This window comes from Herpailurus yagouaroundi, unplaced genomic scaffold (assembly GCF_014898765.1).
Source record: "Herpailurus yagouaroundi ecotype Mexico unplaced genomic scaffold, PumYag 142, whole genome shotgun sequence".
Lineage (NCBI taxonomy): Eukaryota > Metazoa > Chordata > Mammalia > Carnivora > Felidae > Herpailurus > Herpailurus yagouaroundi.
In genome coordinates, this window is record NW_024412397.1 from 6751213 (window position 1) to 6764757 (window position 13545).

Below are 13545 nucleotides of genomic sequence, written 5' to 3' on the forward strand. Positions count from 1 at the left end.
ACAGAATACTCTCCTTATTATAAGGTGTAAAAATTTAATTACATCTACAAACTTCCTTCAGCAGATTATTGATTAATTTAATAACCAAGAGGTGGGAATCTTGAAGGAAGCATCCTCAGAATTCTGCCCATCATATCTGTGTGTGTCTTTTGTGGATTCTGTCTTGTGGAAATCATATAGTTGGGAATTATTTTATAACACCTATTATCTCTGTTTATCAACTAGATTCTTAGGACAATTTACTCTTTCATATAATTAACCATATACTTTCATTAAATTCTCAACATTGCATTTATTACTTCTATATTTCTTTCTTATGATTTCTTATTAGGAGAATATTTTATTTCAATTATTTCCCATGATGTATAATCAATTATTGTTTCTTTTTGTGTTTTTAGTGGGGTCTCTAGGGTTTATAAAGTATACTGTTTACCTGAATGTGGTTCACCTTTGTGAGAAGTAGGTGAGATGTTTCATTTTCAGAAATACCAAATAAAAGCAGTACCGTCTAGTTAACAGTAGGTTTAGACCTATTGGAAATATGTGCGAACCACCCCTCCCCCCCCAAACGGAGTCCCAAACCCTTAGACACTTCACTTCCGGTTCTTCTTCCCTTCTCCATCATGGGCTTATTTTCGCGGGCTTTCTAATGAGCACGCGCCAAAGAACTGAAGTCTCAGGGTCACCTCAAGGAACGTACTTTTTGTGTTAGGTGGCCATAGGCGACTTCCGGGTAAGGCTGTAACCTCCGTAGTACTCAGCCAATGGGGAAATCAGAGGAGGGGGATGCATGCCAGGAATAAATTGTCTGCTGTAGCTGCCCCAAGCATGGCTGTCTGTTGTCAGACACCTGTTCTTGCAAGAATGTTGATTAAAGCCTCGCTTCATTGTGCTCCCAGTTAATTATTTGTGGGATAAATTTAAAAAAGGAAAAATGTCTTTTATATACACTCCATATGAGTATTTTCCATGTTTCCCTGTGTTTTGTTTAGTTATAAATGCTCTCATAGAATTATTCTTTTGCCCAATGACTTCCTTCAACAATTATTGTCATTCGAACCAGCTGTTGAAAATTCTGTTTAATAATAGAGTAAATTCGTCCTAGCGAAGAAAATCAAAAGTGAATGATTCAATACCATGAAACCAGGAAAAAAAAAATTCTTCTTAACTGCTAATATTTTATGTTTCTTTTTGGCTCAAAGCTGCACGTGAATTGCATATGCCGTAACCCACCAGGGGTTCTTCTTGTGAAAATGCTGATTATTTCTAGGCTAAATAAGCACTAACATCTCAGCATACAAAGATTTTCTCCCAAGTGTCATGAATTCTACTAAGAACAAGAGACCACTGAATCTGATCACGCACACACGCACGCACGCACACACACACACACACACAATCACCCATGAATTATCTTCTTGCCCTCGAAAGCATTTTGTTGCATAGATTACGTTAAAATATTTGAATAAAAGTATTTGTGCACTAAATCTACACAGACATAGCATACATGTGTCAATAATTTCCCCTAATTCTACTAAGTTTAAAAGCTGTTATCATCCTTGATATGTATGGAAGGTATTGACAGATTACATAAAGAAAAAAAAAAGATGTGCTTTAAAGACATCTCTATGTAATGAATTCCAAATTATTATGAATAAAATAATAACATATGATGATAAAACAGTTTTTACTAGGCTAAAATAATCTGTTTCAATATATGGAAACTTTGTGTCAATTGCAAAAATAACTAGAATTACATGCTTGTATTCCAACAAATATGTTTTTATTCCCCTGGAAATGTGCCAAGGATACTGATGGAAAATGAAAACTAAATCATAATTTGGTGTTTAAAATGGTACAACTTCTGGGGCAGCTGGGTGGCTCAGTCGGTTAAGCTTCCGACTTCGGCTCAAGTCATGATCTCCCGGTTTGTGAGTTCCAGCCCCACGTTGGGCTCTGTGCTGACAGCTTGGAGCCTGGAGCCTGCTTCGGATGCTGTGTTTCCCTCTCTCTCTGCCCCTCCCCCACTTGTGCTCTGTCTCTCTCTATCAAAAATAAATAAAATGTAAAAAAAAAATTAAATAGTACAACTTCTGCCATAATAAATGTCAGAGCAAACAACAAAAGAAAAGCAGCAAAAAAGCCACATTCTAATGAATCTCTTTTAAGGGACTGAGCTTTATCAAGAAAAGGAATCAATACTTATTTTATATCTGTTTTAATCTCCTAAAGTCTTAATATCCAGTTAAAAATAGAAAACGGGTTTTTTAGGACATATATGAATTCTAAATTTTCATGCAATCAATACTGATTAGATTTACAGTTTAACCGAAAATTTGATAGATTTTACTGGAGCATTTTTTCCCTTATATTTTGTTTCTGGCAGATCTATACAACAGGAATTGTTTTAATCTCATTTTCTGACAGGCCAACTATGGCCATGCAATTTAATATTTCTCTCACATAAACACCAATATTTTTTTATATTCTTCAGTGATGACGAGTCTAAGTTTTGAAATAAATGACATTGTAATTCTTAAGCACAGGCCTTCAGTTGGGAATTTCCTCACTTTACTCCCACCTGGTGAGATAATATTTGTCATCCTTCTGAATTGCCATGCTTTCATGACTCTGTGAATAATAAGGATATGATCTAACCATTCTGTATATTTTAGAAACCATATATATATATATATATATATATATATATATATATATATATATATATGCCTTTTTGCTTTGCTAATGGACTCTGATAAAACTATGGGCCTTAAGATTATAGATGAGTCAGAAGATGTCATCAATCAGAATATTGTTTGCAGTAGTCTAGGGACAAGGTGAAAATATGGTTTAGCGCCATTCTATAACATCTGTGTCACAAGGTCACAGAAATCTGAAGAGGTGAAGTTTCCTGGCATTTATAATGCTGTAAATCTTGCTAAGGAAACCTGCTTTTATACTACTATTTCCATCTCTTTTCTAACAGGGGTTTCTGATTGAAGACTCACTACTGTAGTTCCTCAAATATCTTGTTTCAAGTGATTGTTCAAATGGCTCTGAATATTAACTATAGAACATACTCGCCTGAATACCAGTGGACAGTCTGAAAATCTAAAGCAAGCAAACAAGATTCACACATACACACACACATACACACACACACACACACAGAGCAAAACACTCCATGGCACTGAGAATAAACCACATGCAGAAATATCGATAACTAAATGAGTCTAATCCTCAGATAACTGTTTCAAATGAAATTAGAGACAAAATAAGAAATCTAAATGCTAATGTGAATGACGATGGTCAACATGTTCAAACATAATCAGCGTTTGATCTATTCACATTTTGTTTTACAAAAGCAAAAGATTTTTATTTTCTGAGACCCAGATGTAAAGTAACAAGGTACTCCGGTTATGAGTAATGGGACATATAATAACATCAGCAAGAATTTGACAACTTCAAGCTGTCCTTTTAAATGATTTATGCTAGGAACAGATAATATGCATGCCCACAGGGAACTCAACACCTATTTAGCTACACAGGGTCTGACAAGAGGAGTATCAGTACCATGGCAGGCCGTAGAACTACTCCAAGGTAAACGCTTAAGGTGGATCACAAAACTTATTCAAATATTTCTAAACATAACAATGTATAAAACAAGTAAATGTGCTTTCATTTTTGCACATTTCTATGTTAACATGTCCAAGATTGCCATGACTTTTGTCCTAAATTTTGAAAACTAGATTTTTCTTGTCAAAACATAAAAACCACACATGAACACACACCAGTGGATATCTCAAAGTAATTTATGTATACTTAATACGATGCTTAATATAATTTTGCTCTCAATACAAAGAGTAAACACCATTTCAAATGTTCACACTAGTACATTCGTCATTCTATTACAGTGATCATCAGTATTTATACATAGTGAAATATCTAAGCAGTGCAGTAATATTACGAAAGTTTAAAAAATGAGACAAGACCTCCATGATCCTCCATCAAAGTGAAGGGGAGAGCCTATGTTCATTCTATGATTATCATTATAGTGGAGATTATCAATGACTTCACTGGGATGGACTATCATTAGAGTATGTTGTATATGAAGGTAGATTTCCTTTGTTCAGATCTTGGGTTTAATTTTTGCTAGCTGAAGACTTTGGCCAAGTAACTTAATTTCCTCTTCTATAAAATGGTAAGAGGAACATGAATAACCTCATACGGTTTCGTGAGCATTAAATAAACTCATGTATGGTTTAGTACTATTTAGCATGGTACTTGGTTTGTTCTCAACAAATATAAATTGGCTAGCAGAATATTCAAGTATTCTGAGATTAGTCCATACCTCATCACTTCGGTTTCTTTATTAACCAAAAGAGCAATTATGACAGTAGTCATTGGATGAGTTTTAATCTCATGGCTGAAACGTCAACCAAAATGTTCCATCACCTATCCCTTTCAGCTCCCCACGCTGAAGGGCCATGTCTTAGTCAGTTTACTGCCGATATCAAATGTCTAAACTCTGCCTTGACAATGAAATTCAGCAACAAGTTTTAGCATGCAAATTGTGTGCTTGGCACTCTCATCCAGCAGAGGTGGACTCCTCTAGTGTGCCTGGGGAGGCGGTGAGGGGAAATGTGATGTACTCCATGGCTTCAGTGCTCACCATAAGATAATATTAATCCACCTTTTCAATTTTCCTGATCTTAGTTTTCATTTAACACATATGCATGGAGTCTTGGAAAGTTTGCACGTGAACTGGTAATAACAATTCCACCTGACATACCCACCCTCCTCCCCAAATATCACTTGGATGGACCAATTATTCTTTTTTCCTTTTTTCTCCTAGACCAGTTATTCTTAAATAATGTGTGTGTTCAAAATTGTATCTGGCGTTACAAGCAAAATGTCAAAATTCTTCATGCTTCCACTTTGGATCTGAATCGAGTAGTTAAGTAATTCATCCAACTTGAAATCAAAGATCCTTAGATTTATAAATATGTTATATATATATATAAATTATATATAATATACAATAAAATAAAATATATAATATATAAATATATATAATATACATAAATATATATAATATCATATATAATGATATTATATATTATATATAATATAAAATTATATATGACATATATAATAAAATAAAATAATATATAATTATATATATATAATATAATAATATACCTATATAATATATATATATATGTATATATATTAAATATACTAGGCCACTTTAGTCGATACTGGTAAGAAATGCAGAAAGCTAACCTAGAACCAGGAAACTGAAGCCTGACTTCTGGAATGGAAGAGTGAGGAGCAGTGGACTCTCAAATAATCATTTAATTAGATGAAATAATTTAATCAAAACAAGAATAATTTAAAGACTCTAGAAAATTGTCCTAAGGCATACAGCAACTGGAGAAACATACATTTAAAAATCGACTAGATCTCGGTGAGGGGATGCGAGTCTGGTAATGCGGCTTGCCTTCTCCTTCCCTTTTCATAGCCCAGCAAGATGGGGGCTCTCTCTCCCAAAGCTGCCAGTCAAGCAGGAGGACCAGGCCATGAGCATTCCCCATCCTCCAGCTTCATGTTGCAGAAGCTTTATTCAAGGCAAGTGGGCCCACATGTCTGAGGCTCCTTTCCCAAGGGAGCCCTCCCTCAGGGTAGCATGCTAACCAGGTGCAGGACGCTAAAACTGAGGCTCTCAGTCCATGGGACAGAGTTTTCATGCTGGGAAGGGCAAACAAGAATTCTAGAGTCACTATCCCCCTCAGCTTCTGCTCATAGAGCTGGGCTGTCATTCTGGGAGCAGCCAGCTGTTGTCCTCATCCCTAGGTCTGGTGAAGTGCCAAGGAGTTTTTGTCCAAGGGGCGAGAGGACCTTACGGAGCAGGGAGAATTCTTTGCATGGGACGTCACCAAACACTATGGAGGGCTTGCTGGAGAGCGATTAAAAGGGCACTCATAGGTCCAGGATACAAGTAGTGGCAAGAAAAAAAAAATGACGGAACAATCAGAAATTGTGAACAGAGAAAGAGATGGTTAAGAAGGACCCCTAACCATGCGCGGACCTGGATGCCAGTCAACCCTGGGGATTGGGAAGGTAATGCATATGTAGTGAGGACTTCCACTCAATGAGGAAACAGAGAAGGACATGGGAAGACCTGAAAACATTTCTCAAGCTAAAGCAGTGTGCAGAGAGAAATTTATAGATGTAAACATTTATGTTAAAATAGCTCAAATACGTAATACAGCCATTTACTCTAAAATATTGGGAGGGGCTCCTGGATGGCTCAGTTGGTTAAGCCTGTAACTCTTGGTTTTGGTTCAGGTCATGATCTCATGGTTGGTGGGTTCGAGCCCTGCCACCGGCTCTGTGCGCGTGGCACGGAGCCTGCTTGGGATTCCATCTCCCTCTCTCTCTCTGATCTTTGCTCTCTAAGAAACAAATAAATACACATGAAAAGGAGATGAAGTGAAAATTAAAGCACAGAAGGTAGAATAACTTGGTTGTATCCAATTTATGCCTTAGACACTCTAGGAATATGTGCCAGCACTCTGTTCAGCCCACAGATGCCAGAGACCCTGGTCCCAGTGACATTAGAGTCCTTCCCTCCAGCTGTCCCTTGCACCATTCCTGAGCATCTGAGTTATCCAAGTATTTCACTGTCAGAAACGAGAACCATTCCAACCTTTTCTTACAGATTTCATAAGTTTGCTGCCTAAGCCTGTAAGTGACACTGCAGTAGTTAGGTAGTAGGACACATGTACACTATAGAGTGGCATGGAATCATTTCTTCCAGTTCAGTGGATGGTTAATGTTTCTTTGGATGTTTTTTTCTTTCTGGAAATAAGAAAGATCATAAAAGTACTCTGACCCTGGGATCAACCCTCCATGTTGAATGGACAAGACATAGACCAACTGCCTAGTTAGGTAAACATGAAAAAAAAAGCAGGATCAGTTTTATGTATCCATTACAGTTATTTAAAATGTTCATAGTTCTTTCAACGTTTAGTTTAAGTAGATGCCATGGTCTATTTATGGTTTTTCTTGTCCCTGTAACAATGGATGTTATTACAAATGGAAAATCCCCATGTTCTTGCATGTGTGGCTGTAAATAGTGTAAAAAGCAGGGTTAGGCTGATGAAAGAAGCTGCAGTTTCTAATTATCAACAATAGACCTCAGTCACAAGAAGAGACTGAAGGATTATCGGGAGAGTCTCTGTAGATCAGCTTCAATGGAGGCAAAGTCTTAGACTTGACACTGTCCTATTTTATTTCAAAAAGCAAGGTTACACTGTAACCTTTTCCAAGGGTAAAGCAAACAATCATCTCAGTAAAAAAGTCTTCCCACTCAATGAAACCAAAAGTCAAGTGTATCTGCCCTGAGATGAGCATTCATAGACAGATAACTCTTCAAAATATAACAGTGGAAATCATATATTTTACCCACTTTCTGACCAGGTTTGGGTAATGGTGTTCCAATGGAGGCAGGAAGGAGCAAAGTACATTCCAGTGCCTAGAATGAGACTCTTGTGATTGGAAAACAGAGAGAGGACAGGAAGTGGAAGCTTCTCCGGAGGGAGGATTGTACTTGGAGGTTATTCAGGCCACACTCTGGAGAATGGATTAGAATGGATTGGAATTGGGGTGGAGGATAGAATGTGCGCTAATCAGACAGGAGGCTATCACTTAATCCAGGTGAAAGATGACGGCCGATTAGAAGGTGATATTTGTCGTTGAAATGGAAGGAACGTGATGCAGGAGAGAGGCATGAACTGGACAGGACTGGGGACTGCTCAGTACAGGGTAGAGGTTGATAAACGATGACTTACTGGCTTCTAACTTAGGCAACTTTTTGGATGTGGTGTCTTTGAAGAAAAAATCAATTATTTCGTGTTTTTACATTAGGATATTGAAGATCTACTTAAGAAAGAGAAACAGGTGTAATATGAGAAACATAAAATAGAACAGCAAAACATTACCGTTTTCCTGGACATTTTACTTCTACAAATGCTTCCTAAATGTGATTTTATTTTCCTGGAAACTGCATCGTATTTTGCGCTTTTGTTAACAAATCTCCTGCCAACGAAATGTATTCTTTGAAATTCATAGTATTTGCAGTTGGGCACTAAAATGTTATTAGGATTTCTTTACTTCAGGTATTGCTTTTTGAGATACAACTAGCTGAATTCATTATTTCATATCAGCTGCAGATGCATTCTTATTACTTCATAAAAATGTTAAATAACATCATTCCTAGGAATTAATTGCTTTAGATTATCTAAATTCTCTATCTCTTGGCATTAATTTTTCTAGTACCATAAAATAAATGATATACAGTTTGACTCCTTTAAGAAAAATCTAATTTTCCAGTAGCAATTTATATGAATGATCTCATATTTACTTTAGAGTATATAAATATGATATGTATAACTATTACCATATTCAAATTCTTTTTCATTCAGTGTTTTTTCTTCAATTTTAAGGCAGTCACTGTTCACTGAGGCCAGTCTGTGTTCATGATTTGCACAATTTTAATATCTACCTCTTCTCTGAAAACGTTTTTATGATGCTTGTGAATGAACATATTTCATGAACATTATAAGACCTTGAAGTATATATTATAGAACTTAGGGGGCACCTGAGTGGCTCAGTCACTTGAGCATCCGAGTTCAGCTCAGGTCCTCTGTCACCCTCTCTCTGCCCCTCCTCTGCTTGCGTTCTCTCAAAAATAAGTAAACATTTGCTATAGAACTTAGCATATTACATAAATATTAATGATTCCAGAAATTAGGGGTCCAAATTATGTCTGTTTATTTAAATGCTGGCATATAATTAGATATTTTACCCCCAAATTTTTAAGAAAGCAATTTCACCAATATTTCTAGGTTTATCTTTTCATTCACTTGGTATTTATTGACTAACTCATGGTGATTATGGTATAATAAAATCTTGTTTTCTAAATTGTAAATGGATAGAGTTGACATATGAATAATATGGTTGCTTTAAGTAGGGAAAAACCAATATATTAAAGAGTTTACTGATCTGATATACTAAGGCTATCTATGTTTTAATATCTAATTAAATTTAGATAGTCTAAAGTAAGGATGAAAACATCAGATACCCATGGTTCTGGGCAGATACAAGTTTGAAAGTCTATCGTTAATATATGTAACAGGAAATGAAGAAGAGACCATCGTAGTAAAATAGTAAGATTACATCCTTCCTAAAATCATTAAAATTCAAGGAATAAATAAGAACTTTACCACAGCCAATCAGAGGCCATTGAGGGCAACTTGAGCCTCCTGGAAGGCTGTCCTATATCATCTTCACTGAAACTTGATGTAACAGAATAATTTTTATTTGTTTTATTGCTGCCATAATTGCTCCCCAATACAGATCTATATAATTCGTTTAAGAGAGGAGAAAGAAAAGTAACAAGCTGGTAAAAGTTGATCACTTAGTAGGAAATTCTTTTGTTTTTAATCTAATTAATTTATTTATTTAGAGAGAGTGAGAGTGAGAGCAGGGGAGAGGAGCAGAGGGAGAGAAAGGGAATACCAAGATCTCACGACCCTGAGAACATAACCTGAGCCAAAATCAAGAGTCAGACGCTCAACCAACTGAGCCGCCCAGGCACCCCTGATCACTTGGTAGTAAATTCTGATCTGAAGTCACATTTAATTAATTTTGGTGTACTGCCTGTTTGGGACTTCTGTAAATAATCACGCTATACCCAAATCAACTGACATACATTCTTTTCTGTTGGTTTCACATGCCAATGTCCATAGTCACAGTTCTTAACAGACATTCTTCCCCTTCTAGATTTCATTTAAATCGCCTTGAGCTCATCAGGCTTTCCTGGGAAAGTTGCACTCACCACTCCTTTCCTCCCTCTCCAAGCCATGGAAAGAATTTCATAGGTGTCAGCTTAATAAATTAAGATGTTTGAACAAAGCTCTTCTCATAAAGGCAAGTGTTAATCAATGATTGTATCTTAAAACACTTTTCAGTATTCTCCTTCAGCTATTCAGTTGGGAAACAAATGAATCTTTTAACTCTGCTTACAAACCTGGCAATCGTTTCTCAGCTCATGTAATTTCCTGTGAAATACAAATAACAAATAACAAAGAAATACTAATAGCATTCTGCTTCCAAACCTCTTCACCTAAGACAGTAGACTCATCACCAGCATTATCTAGCTCCCGGGTTATCACATGTGTCGGTTTTACTAAATGCTTCACTGAACACCATTTTAGATTTCAATAGCATTCTCTGCCCTACCTACCACCCAGCTGGAGACGCAATGCCACTTAATTTAGCTTCTTTTTTTGGGGGGGGGCAACACCCCTGCCCCATGTACCAATTTCTCTATCAGTCTGATTTTCTTATATTCAGCTGTGGTGATATAACAACCCCAAAACTCATTGCCATGAAATAGCAATTTTTTTTTTCTTTCACTCATATCACATGGTCTTTGCAGGTCAGCTCTTATGCTCCTCTCTGTTTTATTCTTTCCAGGGCACGGGATAAGTAGGCAATTGTTAATGAGGTTTGCCATTCTCCTGGTGGGAAGAAAGAAGGGCTAGCTCGTAAAACTTCTTGGATAGGACATAAACCACTTCTCACATTTTATTTACCAATCCATGCCTCCCGATCCGATCTCTGCTAATTGGTTAGGAGGTATCCTACCTGACAGAGAGGGACAGTGAATGTTTGGATACAATGAAATGTTTTAACACAGTGGCCTTTTGTGAGTGAACGGATTAAAGAATAAGTATAGGTAGGGAGATCTGTTAGCAGGGAATTGCAGTAATATTGGTACAAGATGCTGGTGGCTTAGACCAAGGTAACAGTAAAAGCAAGAAAAGGTCAGACTGAGGATATACTTCATGCAGAGCAAACAAGGTGTTCCAAACAATTGGATAGAGGACAAGACAGATAAAGGATCAAGCTAATGTGAAATGTATAGCTTGAACTAGGGTATACTTGGTGTCCACTGAGGTTGGAGAAGAAGACAGGATTGTGGGAGGAATTGAGGAGAGAACGCAGCGTGACCTGAGCATCTGGGCCTTAGATTTTGGGGCAATGCTGTTGCGAATGGACCAACAATGTACAAGATGACTGGCGGTATTAATTTTTTTATTACCTTTTATTTTGTTTCATTTCATTTCATTTCATTTTTTGTAACCATATATTTTAAATAAAACCAAATAGTAGATTTTTCCAGTAGATTTTCCAGTCACATTCTATTGCATGGATGCAAGTATTACATATAGAGATGGATTTCACTAGAAATGCAATTTTTGCCAAACTAATAGAGCAAAAAAGAGAGGGATGCAAAAAACTCAAGCACACAAATGATGAAGTGATTGCAATGCCTGACCATGAAGTAGAAATAGGATAAGGACAGGGGTGAGTGCATCAACTGGGTAGGCACAGTAGAAAGCTAATAGAATTGAAAATTCCAATGGGCTAAAGAAAAATTCTTCAAATTTGGGTACCAGCACCACAGACCTGGATCACACGGAATTGAGCTAATTGGATAAGTAGCCCTTAGTTGTTATGAGAAGATCTATTTTTAAATTTTTTGAAGTCTATTTATTTGAGAGACAGAAAGAGCATGAGTGGGAGAGGGGCAGAGAGAGAGGGAGAGAGAGAATCCTAAGCAGGCTCTGCACTGTCAGCACAGAGCCTGACGTGGGGCTTGATCTCAGCAACCCTGAGATCATGACTTGAGCTGAAATCAAGAGTCGGATACTTGACCGACTGAGCCACCCAGGCACCCCTACCATATGATCTTGGTTGTAATTAGTAGGAGTAGGATGGAGACAAAGTCATTGAAAGAGGACAGTTCAAGAAATCAATTGGCTTTTCTGTGTTCATGGCTTTTCCCCATCATGCCCTAGTCCATTGCACTCTGACTTGTGATTATTATTTAAATCGCCTTGACGAAAGCAATATTTCCAAATTGTTTAAATACATCTAAAACGTGCATGTGTTACCCTTTCGGCTTACATTTTCTTGCCTCTGTTCTGTGGCCACAAGAACATCTCTGGTTTAGCTGGAAAACTTGTGTAGGCTCCACTGCTTATAGGAATGTGAAAGTGCATGGAAAACAGAAGGGTCATTCCCGTCCTACACTAGCTGACCACAAACCCATCCCAAAGCCACTGAATCACGTGAAAGAATTCAGTCATATCAGTACAGCTGTCTGGCCAATGGGCAGCTAGCTGCAGGTCACATGAATGATCCCAGATGAGATTAGAAGAATCACACAGTAAAAAACATAAATTAATAAGAAATAATAGCTTTGTGGTAAAATGCTGAACTCAAGATATGTTTAATTATACTGCAATAGCTAACTAAAATATACGTGCATATTGAAATGTCTGAAAATTAAGACAAGTGTAGTAGTGGAGAACAGATAGTTGCCATATGAGCGCATGATAGTAAAATGGGAGGGAAGTGGGGGAAAAATCTGGGTGATCATAGGCCATTTGTGTTTTCTAACTGGCTTTACCAGAAAGGAAAGTAAATTTCCTCATGACAGGAGGTAGTTTTGAAGCTTGGAGCAAGGCTTGTCAAGGAGGTGAGGCTTCAACCTACCTACCTACCTACAGAAATTGGGAGATGAGGACACTATCTTCCTTGATGATCTGTTTCAAAGGGAAGGTTCCCAGGTCCTTGAGAACAACATCTCTGGGGTGTGAAGCTAGCAAGAGGCTTTTAAAAAGCTTTACATCACAAAAAAGAGGGGATTCACAATTACAAGAGTTCTAAAGCATCATGTCTATACTATAGAAATAAAGACAATGAAAGAAAAACATTTCTATCAAGATGATGGAGACGCACTTCTGATCAGGTCATCTGGATTCTGTAAGGGCCAGTGTGAGAGGGAGGTCAAGGGGTTTGTGGGTAAGACGCCTGTGTAAAGTCAGTCAAACCTTCAGGAGACATTAAGCCCCTTTTGGTCAGTGGGTATTTGTTCTGAGTTGCCTATGTTGGCCCAAATGTTCAAATTAAATCTTTATGTGCTTTGAGGTGAGCTAATGTTTCTGTCTTAAGTGAGATAAAATATTTATCACAGGAAGAAGGTATTATGGATGGAGGGTACTCTCTTGGGAACACACGCTACAAAATCCTTGAAAATTGAAAAACAAAATGGATAGATGTTTTCTCTACACACAAAATTAAAGGCTGACAACCAAAATCGGGGAGAGAGAAAGAGACAGAGACAGAGAGAAAAAGAAAATGTTTCCCGAAGCAAATTGACATGGTGGGGTGTGTGTTTGTCCATCATCTCAGTTCAGTCTATTAATGAATAGTCAATCCCTTTGAATTACTTGTGGTATCACATTCCTGTAATGATATTTAATGATAATTTCACCCAAATGTACCTGTTTATTCAATAATTATTTTATTCCTTCCTATTTTTATATTCCTTTTCTCCTCTTCCTCCCTCGTTTCATTTGTTTACAGTTCTACTTTTCTCCCTGAAAAAGTATGTTATCTTTGAAT

The 13545-nt window shown here is 37.2% G+C and overlaps 1 pseudogene; it reads left to right on the top strand.

Moving 5' to 3' along the window:
• Positions 1-4517: 4517 nt before the first annotated feature.
• Positions 4518-13545, top strand: part of LOC121033241 (putative high mobility group protein B1-like 1) — a 30615-nt pseudogene continuing 21587 nt past the window's right edge.